Raw genomic sequence first — 15,107 nt, 5'->3', positions numbered from 1 at the left:
CAGTATATAACTGATATATTGCTGACTGTTTCAACTGGAAACTTGGTGTAGGATGTGAAATGTGGTGTAGTTTAAACCCAATGGGGCAATGTGTTGTAAGCTGCTTGGTTGGACATGGGCATCTAAATACAGTAAAAAAAAAAAATAATTAACTGCGTAATTGTACAGATGACAAAACACGTTTGTATAAAAAAAACATATTTTTCTACTTCATCAGATCTCTACATGCATGTCAGCAATAAACTTTGATATGGAAACAGTTCAACTTTGTCACGTCTTGAGTTTCAATGCTTCCCCCACTAGGTGGAGCACTTTCTTTAAAAAGCCAACTGGAATATTTAATGATGACTTTTTTTTTCTTTTTTTAACACAAGACGAATTTTTCTCTGTATTGGACTAACTCCTCCACCAGATGTGAATAACCAGCCTCACATCTGTGCCAGCCCTCCGCATGTGTGTGCTGCTATGAGGGATGGACAGAATAAGCGAGTCTTTGTGCGTCTATGCTGCCTCACTCTTGTGGCCAGCTTGGTTTTGGACCTGGCTGAGGTGGACATGCTCAGACAGGAAGTCTCCTGTTGACTCTGACAGCAGTGCTGCCCCCACCTCACCTCACCACAGGTCTTTAAACGCACGCATGACCACCTGAGCGAAGCATTGACTCCATTAGAAATAATGTTGAACGGGCCAGAAAACACACATCACAGACGCGTCGGATTAAATTTGGGAATATGATATGTAAAAGAGCTGCATGAAACATGAATCGGCCCTTTAACCAGTTTGTTAGAATTGCTGCCAACTTCTGATTTGCTGAGAGTGACATTTGTGTTTTCTTGTGATTCTGATGTTGAATGACTCATTTTTTGATAAAGAAACTTGTTGAATAAGTTTTATATGCAAAACTGAGCTAAAATGTATCTATAAAACATCGTTTTTTTAAATGCAACAAGAACGAGCTGAAAACTATGAAATGGGCTTAATTCATAACCATGAGTGTAGACAATATGGGGTTCATTTTATCAGCTTCTGACTTATTGCAGGAGCTATTCTGCCTGGGGTCTCCTTTTTTTAGTTACAATATTACATACAAAGTCACACACACTGTGAAACCAAATAAATCATATCTGTCAAAAGAACACATAAAACCAAAAACACATAAATATAATAACTATGGGGGTCATCCAAAAATCTAAAAACGGTAACAATAATTATTACCATTATCCGTTATTATTGATATTACAATCATCATTATTAATTGCTGATCACAGATAGTTTTACGTCAATTATTTACCAGTGATTGCTGTGTTTTAGGAAGGGAGCAGACAGTTGATGTGGTTCAGTGATACAGTAGTGAAAGCTGTGGACAAAGTCCTATTAACACCAGAGCTGTAGAATGAAGTTGTGCAAAACATGCTGCTGAAAGAAATGCAACAAATGAATGACTTGTCTTTTTTTTTAGGGGCGGGTGTCTGCAGTTTTTTGTCTTGGATTTGTTTTTTGTTTTTGTTTTTGGTTTTCTGCACCAGACGACAGATCTAAAAATAGCATACTGTTCTAATGGCACATATTTCTTTCATTTTTCAAGCTTTTGTTCTGAGATATAAAATCTCAGTGATGTATTCTTCTTACCACTTTGCACCAAAACATTTGAAACCGTTTGGTTTTGTCGACGAACGCTCCATTATTCCCATAGTTTGCAACCATTTCAAGAGTTGGCAGCTCTGCAGTGTTAACGCAGTGTTCAGAGTGTTTGCATTTCACAGGGACTGATTAAGAGCACAGAAGCACAAGAAAACTCATCAAAGCCTTTAAAAAAAAAAAAAAAAACATCTACTGACTCAGGGAAATTGTTACCCTTCACTCCCTTCTCGTTCCCTTGGATCGTGGACCCCCTCTTTTCTAGAACATCACTCAAGCTGGGAGGAAAAAGTCCGCAAAAATTTTCAGGGGTCAAAGTTCCACTGATGCTTTGTCCTCATAAACTACAACCAGCTGGCCTCGAGGAGGTCCATCCTGCATTCTTGTGTGTTTCAAACAAACAAGTGTTCATTAAGGGCTACGTCAGACATCTGCGATGCTCTTGCCTAATTACCTTGGAGAGTATTACGTATTCCGTTTCACAAGAAACGAGCAGGATTAAGGCAGCTGGACATGGATAACAGGGATAAACAGGGATCCACTTTTCCAGATGTGTGTGTCCGTGTGTGTGTGTGTGTGTGTGTGTGTGTGTGTGTGTGTGTGTGTGTGTGTGTGTGTGTGTGTGTGTGTGTGTGTGTGTGTGTGTGTTTCACAGCTCTATTGTTATGGCTGTGTGTGTGGTTGTGTGTATTTCACTGGTAGCTTTGTATTTAGTAGGTAAAAAAAAAATAAATGTATTAGGAATTGGACAGATTGAAGTGCACAGCTGCATCAGTATCGCAGCAATAACTCATGTGTTTATGTCTGTTGGAACGTGTGAACGTAGGACTCCAGCTGCATCGGGTATTTTGAGGCTTTACGGCCGATCCAGCCCAGACACACACACACAAAATCCAATTTATGATACATCCCTGTTAATAACAGAACGTGTGACTTTACAACATTGAGTAACAACCTCGTGAAAAAGGCCACCTAGACCTACAACAACCTGATAAATCACGACTCAGAGTCATGCGAAGGATGTCTGGTGGATATTTGCAACCCTGCAAATATCTGCAAACGTCTCGTCTGGCACTTTTTCCACCAGAGGTGGCAAGTCAATTTGTTTCTATAATAGATTTTTATTTTTTTTATCATTCAGTGATATTGTTATATTATAACAAAAGTGAGTGATTAATGTTTAACCAGGTCACTAAAAAGCACTCTTTAATGCAAATGTTGTTAAATATATAACTATTGCCCAATAGCTTGTCGTCTACATACATGGCTATTTCTCTTACACAACTGTTCCTTTTGAGTAATTATGTTTAAAAGTGAACAATTCCGTGATCTAGAGAACAAATTCATTGGTATTCAATGAAAAATTAAACATCAGCAGCATCACGGCAGATATGTTATAATCCACTCTGTAGGGTTTATTTTTAGACATGAGAAATAAATAATGTTCAATATACAGGAAGGGCACACAGATGAAGGTAGAATTTCAATATTCTATCTTGAACTTTAACAAGTCTTCATGGAATTGAAATATAGATTATATTGACCTTACAGTGTTTTCTACTGTTGTATTTCTTTTGTCTTTGCGTTCGCCAAACAAAGTTCCAAAATGCCTTCAAAAAGTAATCGTGCATCACTAAATAAAGACAATTTTGTTTAGTTTGTATCTGTCTTTTAAGCATTTTCCTCACCTGCATTCCTTTAAATGTATACAAAGGAAATTCAGTACTTTTACAGTTACCAAAGTCATTTTCACACAATAGTCCAAAACCTCCCATTTGAGGCCAAATGGTGACTCAAACTTCCTTATTGATGTGAATGGGAGTCTTTCTGTTTCAGGCCTGCTGTGGACTGCTGACCTGTCCAAAGGTGTATGTCTTTACCTACACTCAGCTTCAGCACCGATGACCCTGAATGAAATAAAGCTGTGTAGAAAATTTGGGGACTGTTCACTCACTAATAGAGCTCATGAGCTGGACTGTTGTGAGGCGCATTCCCTTTACCCTGATGACGGTGTGTTATATTTGTCATATAAAAATAAGATCCATCCATTTTGCAGACCAGTAAACGTCAACATTTCTTTCCAGCTGATTCTTCTGCCTCTTCATGGAGGCGGGAAGATAAGCAGACTTCGATCCATGGATAACTCGGGAGCTGAAGCCGTTGAAAGCAGTGAGTGCATACGGTCCCCATATGAAACATCTGAAAGAGGTTTTTCCCCTTAATTATTATTATCTTCAATCTTGTTTGGCCTCAAAACAGATGAGAGAACATGACAAACCTATTTACATACAGCACACTGCCGCAAGGGGCCACACAAAAAAACAATTTAATTGTCAGAGGAGCCTTCCCGTTGTCACTCTTTTCTTGTTTTTCCGTCACTCCGCAGTGAGTCATGTGACTTTCAAATCATGCCTCATGGCGTATTTTCGCTGGAAGAGGTCTTTTAATGTAACATTCATTGGAGCACAATAAAACAAACGAGGTAACAAAACCGCTACTTCTAATATTTCCGCCACAAGAAAGCGAGCCACCTAATTCAGTCGCAGACAGCGACTTGGATGTGGCTGCACACGCTGGAGCCAGCAGGAGAAAACCTTGTTGTGGCTGGAGACTCATGGGACAGCCATGTGACCGGAGACACTCCCGGCACATCTAATGAGGAGAAAGCGTTTGTTTCCGAGGATGAACCAATTTATTTCTTTCTCGACTTTCCAGAACGTTAGTAAAAACGACAGTAACGATTGGAGCACTGAACCTGTCCGCTTTTCAAGCGAATTTCTACACAGAATGGCTTCACTGGTTTTACTAGAGACCATAAAGTTTGACAATATTGAAGTTCTCAATCAAAGCGGTTCTTAAACTTTTGGGAAACATGTTGACTCACTCTTCTGAGAATTAAACCAGACGACTGGTAGTTTTTAAATGAGAACTTAAGCTCACAGCTCATATAACTTGATCCCCAGTCAACCAGTGATATATTAGGTGTTTGTTTGTTTTTTATTTCTTGGTATGTAATAAACAAGCGACCCACATTGTATTGATTCTTAGGTTTTCAGATCAGGACTCCCAATTTATAGTGGAATGTCTGATTTTTTTCAAAACTAATAAAATTTTTTATTAAACTATAATTCAACATATACTGTCAATGTTAGGGCCTTTAGGGGTCCAAAGCATAACTATATGAAATATCAAGCCTTTGCCCTTCTTTGTCTTTTAAACAAAAGGTTATTTAATGATTTCAATTGTTCGCTGTTACATTTATAATACATTTGCGAAGAAAAGTGTGTTTTAAGAAAAATAATTAGTCTCTTAATTTTCAATTTCATCTGAAATGACATGATATGATAAGTTTTTATTCAGTCTTTCAATGTGCAAACATATATTTCGATCAGTGAAATTCAAAGTTACCGCCAGAGTAAAAGCACCAATAAGGATGTTTGATGCCAAGCGAAACAAATATCTGCTGGTAATAGATCTATACTATAAAAAGTTTTAAAATCACGACTGAAATAATTTATATCTTTGATTCATTTATTTGTATTGAGTAGCTGAAATAGTTAGCTTTAAATTTCACACTTTAAATGAATATTCTTGTGTGATTCACAACGCAGCAGTTTGGGATTCAACGCGGGTCTAAATGCTAAAAGGAGGTGTCATTACTGAAGCTTCATGAGGTCCCGGGGCACCAGCCCTCTTACTCATAATCATCTGAAACCCACCAGCGAGCCCTGAAGATTGTTTACAGCTGCTGTGTCTCTCTGTGTGACCTCGTCCCGGTTTCTGAGAGCAAAACCTCTGTTTCTTGTCTCTTTTAGGACAACGTCTTGGGACTTGTGTCGGAGTTTGACGTGAAGCAGAAGGCTTGCGACGCTCTGGTCGGCCATCCACACGGGAGGCACGTTTTCTTTTTGTTTTAATCTTAATAACTTTTTGAATCCCTACAAACTGCTTTTTTTCTTTTTTTTTTTTTTTTTACATCATTTACAAACAAGTCTTCAACTGGCCTTCAGCAAACCTTGAGTTTCCTCTTGTCTGTCTCACTTTTCTTCGCCTCCTAACTTCCTCCATCAGGAGCCGAGTGGGTATCCCGACGTGCTGCAAGGCCGAGTTGTGTCATTTTCAAACTGCCCGCTAACTCTGACCATCTGGTCCCACGGTGAGGAGGGCGACCCTGTCAATGGGAGCTCTTGTCTCCTCCGTCAACGCTTGCTCGCTCGCCCCGCCACAAGGTGAACAAGGAGCCATGTGTTGTGTGGGTCTGTCCAGGGACACAGCTCCGTCTGAATTGATCTCCAACAGGCTTCCTTCAGATTCATGGATGTGTAGGCTTCTGGATGGAGCAACTGTAATTCCCTCAACTGTACTCTCTCCTCCTCACCTCAGAGTAAAACGCTTTTTGCATTTCTTCTTGTAAAGTAATAGGAGACTTAGATTACCGACTTACGCACAAGCAAATTGTCTGCTAAAGCGCTTGTTCCTTCATGTAATGTCCTGACGTTGTTTTTAAATGGACACCAGCAAATGATTTTAGAAAGTCCAGAATTTAGAAAAATCCAACATTTTGCTGTTTCCAGGTATGTTCAGCTTAAGAGGAATTTGTTTAGCACTTTACTGGCAGCATTAATTAAAAACAAGAATAGATAAGGACACTTACACTTAGAGAGAACTATCACATCTGATTGTTGGGAATATACAGAAAATACAAAACAAATTTTTAGTTTTTTAAAAACACATTAGAGTAAATTGTATTGTCGCAAGATTTGGAATGGCTAACGCTACTAATTATTTCAAATTAAAATGCAGAGAAACAGCAAAGGTGGTCTTCCCAATGCAAAAAGACATGCAGTATTCTGTTTTATCTCATTTAGAATGGTGGGGGACTGGAGCTGATCCTAGCATACAATCAGCAAAAAGTAGAATACAACATACACAGATACTCAGTTAATTCTTTATTTCAGCTCGTAAACATTTAGAACATGCTACCGAGTAACTTGGACAGGCTTCCAGTCTATTACAAACACAGGACAGAAAACCACAGACTTAGAGACACCGATTTACCTCATAACCAGGTACCTGTACAAAACCCATACATGAACACGGAGAACATCAAAACTTCATAAAAGCAGGTATCCAGTCGGTGTTATACTTCTAAGATGAGAGTGCTAACCATGAAGCCACATGCAGCCCTGACATTGCATAACATTACAAATATGGTGTTTTTATCTGATCTTATCAGAGTCACCAGCCTGAGCTTGTTAATTGGGCATCTTCTGCTGCAGCACATGTGAGGTTTGTTCTTTACAACCCAAAGAAGAAAGATGTGTCGTTAACTGCTTTCCATAGAAGCCAGGCTGACGTCTGTGTACAGCTTTCACTCGTCCAAACAATCATTTGTTTCTCATTGACTTGAATATTCATTTTATTACTTAGTTCATATACTGAGAGCAAGAGTAATGTGAAATCACTCTAAATTATCACTTAGATTTATGTGAAGAAATATAAACAATTTGTCTCACATTAAATGTGGCTTTGGAGACTGTAGAGAAAATATTTACATCAATATTTTCACTTAACTAGTTTTCTGCTGACGCAATGAAGTTTGTTAATTTTGGACATTGTAAAATGTGATTGTGAGTAGATACACTGTAAAAGCTGACAGCATAACTGAAAGCAGGAAGAAAATCAACGTGACTTAATTCTCCCAGAAAATATGGCAGTTATCATTTTCCATGAATTTGACTCAAAAATAAGCTGTTGCATTGTAAAAATGCAGGCTTTGGGGTTGATATTTTTGCAAAACTACTGGTTAGGATTTTTCATTTGTTTTACTTCCCGGTTGGGATTGGGAATGCATGCTTTTCCTGTGCACACCAGATTTCCATTCACAAACATTCATTTTAGGTTCATTAATGACTCCAAAATGTCACACAGTGGCGAATGGTAACATGTGAGATTGTTTGTGGCTAAAACATCAACAATTTTTGTTGAATCGGCAGCTATCTAAGCGTAAACCATCCATTTCATATAAACACCGTATATAAGTTTGGAAATATTATAGTTGTTCATTAGCGTCAATTGACTTTGTCAATAATCTGCAAGTACAAAAGACTTTCCCGAGACTCCAGTTTACAAATAAGAGAAGAAAAAGAAGGAAGAAGGGAGTATCAGGAGTTCCGGAGTCCCTCCTCTGGTTTGGTATCATGTTTTGTGGTTTTATGTCGGAGCTTTTGATCTGTCTGTCTCGTACGTTTCGTGTAGCTGCTGGGTGTGCTCCATCCCCTCTGTGGTCCTTCACCCCCGTCTGTGTCAGCTGCTCCTTGTAAACCTCCCCTGGGGGTAGATGTGTCCCGGCTCTCAGTTTGTCTCATCAAGTCTTATCTATTAATTACCAAAGTAGATCTAGTTTTGACCCCACCTGTCTTGGGTTTCCCTCACTTTGGAACTGTGGACTGTCTTTATGCGTACCGAGATCTGTTTGTACCTGTATTGTGATTAAATTGTCAAAACCTGATCTGACCTCGAGTTGTGTGTGTGCTGCTGCTATGTCAGGAGGAGAATGGAGAAGGGAGCGAGGGTAGGTTAGGTTAGGTTTACACAATGTCTTCAAGTGAAATCTGTGGAAAGAACTATTTGAAAACAGCTTCCCCAGCATGTTTTCTTGTTGCCCGTTCTCTGTATCAACACGTAAAATGCAAATTAAAAGTTGTTTTTTTGAAAATACGAACCCCAGTTGCAGCCAACAGCTTTTCCACATGTGCAAGTAGATCAACAACAATAACACCAAACAGCTGTTTTAACCCCTCTATGCTTTGGACGTTTACAGCAATTCTTGAACAAAATGTACATTTACTGCAATTTACTACACCATCAGAGTATTGCTTGAGAATGAGCATGAGAGCATGAGAAATCATTATTGAACAACATTGCTAACTGTGCAAGTTACTGTTCCAAACAAAAAAGGAGTTTGGAATATATATACCGGGGCGTGGACGTGTTAAATTCAATTTCTTTAACTCAAATAAAGTGAGTATCTTGGCTGTTGTTGTTGTGGAACGAGTTATAATCGCTAGAGTTTGTGCAAATTAATTAAATGGAATCGCTAATCTAAGTTTATCAAAGTCACCAAAAATACTATGACATTAACAATTTGGGAAATCAAAAACAAACAAACATATTTTAAGTTATAAAATTCAACTGGTTTAGGGCAATGGGTTACCTAGAATAGTTTAACTAGTAAGGTTTTACGGTGCGCTTTTGGAGCAACATTTAGCAAAATGGTTCTCTTGTCTGATGACTTAACGTGGTTCTTTAAATTAAATAAACAATACTCAATCAATGTGAAATCAAATCATTGTAACAGTCTTGTAAGAGCAAATTCCACATTTTGAATTATGACAGAATCAGGTCCTGGCCTCTGGGATGTTTTTGTACGGGGAAGCTAAACACGTTTTCCAAATGGGGAAAAAAGAAAAAAGAAAAAAATTGTGAATGTGAACAAATCCAACAAAATGATCCCGCTTCGACCAATTGTGGTAGAGGGTTTGGTTCTCCGGGGAGTACAGTTGCTCTGTAACGACGGTGATTATGGCTCTCACAGCTGTCCCCACTCAGCACAGTCAGCACAGAGAAACCTGCAGGAGCTCTGCTGATGAGAAATACTGTGGAAAAAAGCTCAGAAAGATCTCAGCTTTCTGCACCTCTTTGTCCATAATGGTGTTTTGGATTCAGACCGCATTCTCTCCCAGGCCCAGTCGAGACACATTATCAAATCAGATCGCGAATGCTGGAGAATTCAATTATTCACAGTCACACTTTATCTACTTACCATTCGTTGAGTCATTCTCGTGTGATTGTTTTCGCATTTAGTCCTCAGTTGTCATAGTTAACCTGATGTGTTATGTTCTTCTAAATTACAGAAAAAAAACATTTTGTTTCTTTGATCTGTGAGGCCAAATGTCCTGCACACAATGAAATCTGTCTAACAGAGCAGCCAACTGAACTTTTCTCAAGGTTTCCCAACATTTGTGGCACACACACACACACACTAACGCCAGCAGCTGGTGACCAGAGAAGCTTGGATCCTTCACAGAAACATGTCTCAGTGTTTTTAATCAGACTTTAATCCAATCCAACGTGCTTTTGGTACCTTTGTGTGTGCCAGCAGTGTAGAGAACATTAATCATTAATGCATTACTGTAAAGTCACGTCTGTCGGTAGTAACAAATCAGTAATTACATATAAACCATGAATACATTACAGTGACTAAAGCGTCAGTGGGGTTGGCCATTCATTATTATTTGTTCCTCTGGAAAACAGTTGAAGAACTGTGAAGCTGTTGGTTCTCCAGCCAAACTGACTTTTACCTTCAGCATTAACAGAACACTAAACCCCTGTTTATTGAAGGAGATTATTGTTCCTGAGTTAACTGCTTCAAAGCTGCAAAGTGTGATGACAGCAACATTCAATGTTTGACTGTATATAATACATCAGATTGTATCTATATCGTCCAGGATGCATGGAAAACTACTTCATTTATAAGTCCTATCTGTATCTGTTAGTATGCTTGTAGTTTATTTGAGCTGCCTTGCAGTTTCTTGACTCGTGATTCTGTTCTTTATGCAGTAACTTATATTGTGAATATAACTTCTCATTGAGCGCACTAGTATCTATAAGGTAGTATTTTTATTCAGTTTGCTCTGTTTTTACAGGGCTTGCCAGGGAGTTTTTACTCTGGATGCACTTCCTCCCCTAAACAATAATAACCCAGGTCAGATGCACTGCCAGGGAGGATAACTGTACACAATTCCTTTTTTTTTTTTTTAGCAGTAACTTGCACAACAGCAGAAAACCAGCTCTTCCTCTATTCATTTCAATATGATATGTTTTCAATCCATCCATCGTCTTCACCTGCTTTAGGTTCGGGTTGCAGACACGCTGGACAGGCCATCAATTCGTCACGATAAAAACCACAGAGCGATAGGCCTCATGTTCATCATGATTCCAGTAAAGATACCAGATTTACCAAAAACATTGAATCAATTCTGACTCTCACATCCTCCCATGTCTTTTAGAGCCTCCCACTCTTTCATGCTCTTAACTAGTGATGGCTTGCAGCCCCTGGATTTCCTCCCCGTGCTGATTCCAAAGCGAGCTTTGGTGTGGGCGGTCGACACCCACCACTCTGTCTCTTTTTGTGAGCTGTAAATATTTTCTCCAATCAAAGAATCCAACTTCAGAGCTGAGTTTAATCTGTGGAAGTTCATCACTGAGGCTCGCATCAAAGGACAGGATGAAGGGAGAGTCAAGGCCCGTCTTTGTTGTTTGCGATGGTGATTATAGCAACAAGGGTTGAATCTTATGGGCGGTATTTCGTATTAATGCAAATGACAGACCTCACAGATGATAACGTTTGAAAGGTCTCACAGTTTATCTGTTGTTTCAACAGAAATTAATCACTTCATAGTCATTAAACCCCTTGGTTTGCCATTACACAGCCTCTTTTTTTTAATGTGTTATTGTTTATCCTGAAGTCAAATAACACGAGATCTACTAAACCAAACCATTTGCATTGAGTCATCATCTGCAAATATTACATTTCTGGACCAGGATGGCACATTGTGTAAATGCCAACAGTTTTATTTCTCATGAAAATGCTGATTGTTTAGCATTTGGCGTAGGGTTTATCTGACTTCTACACAGCTTTTGGAGGCAATGTCAATGAATGAATGGTAACCGGGGCTCCACCTTGTGGCCAGTGTCTGTTATATGACAACAAATGTAAAATGTGTCTTTTAATAAACTAATTAATAGTTTTACTCTTCATGTATTTATTTATTTCGGAATAAATCTTGCTGACAATAGACATCCCCAAGACCCCTGCTATCTCTCGGCAAGCTTCCCCGAAGCTCTCTGGCGCCTCCTAGGGAAGGCCTACCCAAGACCCAGGAACACAATTGTATCATAGTCAGCAGTGTTGCCCCCTGCAGAGTTTGCATGCTCTCCCTGTGCAGGTTCATGCGCAGGTTCCTCAGGTTCCTCCCATGATCCAATAAAGCACCCTTAATTACTAAACTGGTGATTCTCCACTTCACATAGGCTTGCGGGTGATTGTGTGTCTCTCTGTGTTAACCTCATTCAAGATGTCGCCTGCCCTTCAACTCTTTTGGGATTGAATCCAACCCTTGTCACCAAGCCGTGGATAAACGTGCGTGGTAGTGGGTTGTGGCCGAGCAGAGCTGCAGTGGAGAGCATGAGGAGGAGGTTCGAGGGAGGCACCAAAGAGAGAGGTAATGCAGCACACCCGAGTCCCATCAGGGACTCATTTTTTCTCCCCTCCCTCACAGTAGCATGCTGGGAGTCGGTAGGAGGACGCCTCAGGAGGGAGAAGGACAGCGGCCTGACAAGGCAGCAGACTGCGTTGAAAAATAAGCAGTTAAATGGCTGAACTTGAGCTGGCTCCACAGCTCTGTGTAAACAGCCTACCACTACATCACAAGTCTCCTTTTTACAGTGTGATTAAAAGAAAGGGTTGGGTGTACATCCCAATTCAATAGTTTTGTTCCATAAAGCAGTTGCTACCTTAAATACAGTCAGTCTAAATGGATGGAAGACATAATACTGAATTTGACCGTGTGCCTTCTGTCAGATCGTATCTGTCAGTTATCTTAATGATCTCCGCAAATAATAACCTCGGTCAAACTCTGTGTGTGTGTGTTTTGGCTGTGCCTTTGCTGATTGAAGAAAACTATAAGAAAGGAAAAGCAGGAACAGGAATCGATGACCCTGCTCCAGCAGGAGCACAGATCATTTTTGGAACCTGCTCTTTTTGTTCCCCTCAGAGTGATCATGCTTCCCACAGAAAGCCAAAAAGGGGTCCGAGGTAGTCATTACGGTCTTCCCGTGTGATGCTTGACTGACTGCTCAGGTCTATTCTCGCTCTGCAAGGCTAAAGCGGCTGCACAGTGGTTCCTATATCAGACACTGGGTGACAAACATTCGCATGGGGTGTAATTCTCGCGGTTTTCGTCTTCAGCCCCAGTGAGGCATGGGTGGAGTGCCACTTACTAAAACCAAACCAAGGTTTCCCAAGTGGTGCCAGGCACCCAGGGAGAAGAAGCATGTCTAGACCAAACTGGTTACATCCTGGTCCAGATGTGAATTCCTCCGGGGCTTGGTTTGGGATCCGTCCTATCCTGACTGCTGGTTTTGCTGTGCAGTTTCATATTTTTGAAAGAGTTATGGCAGCGGGGTATAGAAAACAGGGCTGAAGAGGTCTGTCACCAGCAGAAATTTTGTCCATGTTTGGCCTGCTACCCGAACAAGCAACTTCTGGCTCTGTTTGGGCTTTTGGTCGTTGGGCTGAAGCTGAGAGGTTCGACGTTTGAAGGCAACAGTCTGGACTTTATCATGGCTGGTTGCTGAATCTTCATGTTGTTGCTTTAAATAAATATGCTGCTACTTTATCTAAAAATTGTACTTTTCCTGCTCAGCGTTGCTTGCACTCCTTTATCATCACAACATTGTTGCGCCCTTATCACAGTTGTGTTAACACTTCCTCTTCAAGCCCTAAACCGTGTTAAATGTATTAATAATTAACAGTCAATGCTGCCTCTGATGTTTGAAAACAATTTAACACTTTGATGGCAAAGGTTTGATTGCTGCACACATCGGGTGTGTTCGCCAGCCCTGTTTAGACTGAAGAAATCAGGACCTGTTTTTATATAAAAACACAGTTCTTTCTCCTACATGCTACTTTCAGGGGCTGCAGTGGCTGAAAGTCTTGACAGGCTATCATTTCCCTGGAGAAAATGAATGTATTTGAAAAATGTGGCAACACGGTTAAATCATTTCTTTCCCCCCCTAGATGCAACGCACGTTCTATGGGAAGTGCACTGAAATAACACAGATAAAGAACAGTTTCAGAAGCCTGAATATTACAGAGATAGGATCTCTTCCTGTTTTAATTCAATTCAGAAACTAAGACATTCACTTCAGCTGGGAACACTTTGACCCTTCGCCCCTACGTCATACTCAATTGGATAAGATCCCTTCTTTTTTGCTCTTCTTAAATTATTAATTTGCGATCATTAGCCCTCAGCTGGTCCATGTGGTTAGTAAATCACTGTGTATAATTCCTTTGAGATCAAATATTGTAAAGTAGAAAATATTTGGGGCCAAAGCACAGCAGGAAATTATATCCCCACTTTAGGTATAATCGCTAATGTTAAGACCACAATCCAAAACCGGACGTCAAGGAAATCCAAGCTTTAATTTTGATTTGTCGGAATTGCAGGCTTACTATTCACAATCAAAAGAGTCTTATGAAGCAATTACAGTCCTGCAAATATTGATCTGCACACATTTCTGCATAATTGGAGTAATTAGCGATCTACTGACCTATTGGTGCGTTTCATGTCTTTGGAGTCATACTCATTCAGTGTTTGCTCACCACAAGACCCAGAAATCAATTTTGATATATTTCCACTGTATCGCTGTAACAGAATTCATGACGGTGTTTCATTCGTATGAGTTCAGAAGTTCTTGGCCTGAGCTACAGAGCTTTGCAAATGGTGTCACTACAATTTTGAATAAATTAAAATGAAAAAAACAACAGGTGTGACTTGCATTTTCCATAGAATAGTCTCATAATGTTTGAAGCAGTCTCAAACCTGTATCGAATGTGAGAGGGGAAAAAAACGAGAGACAATCCTTCAGCATGTCAGTCTGGCCTTTGTCCTGTCTGTTGATGTCCTCACCCACGAGCTCCTCCACTTCCTGTGAGCTTGACTTTGCTCGACGACTGATGACAGAACGATTGCTCAAATGGAGGAGAGTTCCTGTCTGTATATTGTCACAGATTCTCTGTTGTCTTGCAAAACTGCGTCACAGGACTTGCACAAGGTTTGTGTGTCAGCGGCAAGATGGTTGCAACTTGTTGACCTGGCAAGTGTCAAGTTAATCTCAAGCGAGTATCGTCAGTGTGAGTTGCTTGACATGCAAACTCCAGTCGATTGTTGAGCAAAATTTTGTTGGGTAGATTGTGCAACATTCGTGCAAAACACGTGCAATATAGACGCAAAGTACTGATTCATTAAAAGTCGTTGCTAATTATCTTTTTTTTTTTGGACATTTTTGAATCTCCAACAAACTTGCATTAATTCAATCCAAATTTCATTCATGAGACCAGGATTTTGTATATTTGCCATCCAGAATGGAGAAATGAGAGAACACTGCATGAGCAAAGAAAAAGACAAAACCTCAATGAAACGACAAGCTTACAAATACTGTAAAGGTCTGAAGCAGAGAGAAAAGTGCTCAGTATTTTGGCTAGTCGCTCTTAAAGTAGAAAAAAAAAAAAAACTGCCAGAGTGACTGTGTATAGCCCAAACCATAAATTATATCAAAGAGTAAACCTTTCAAACCTAATCCTAAAAGTAGAGTTGATTTTCAAATTGGAACCTTTGCTAGAT

This window comes from Lipophrys pholis (genome assembly GCF_963383615.2).
Source record: "Lipophrys pholis genome assembly, chromosome: 9".
NCBI classification, from domain to species: domain Eukaryota; kingdom Metazoa; phylum Chordata; class Actinopteri; order Blenniiformes; family Blenniidae; genus Lipophrys; species Lipophrys pholis.
This window is presented reverse-complemented; position numbering follows the sequence as displayed.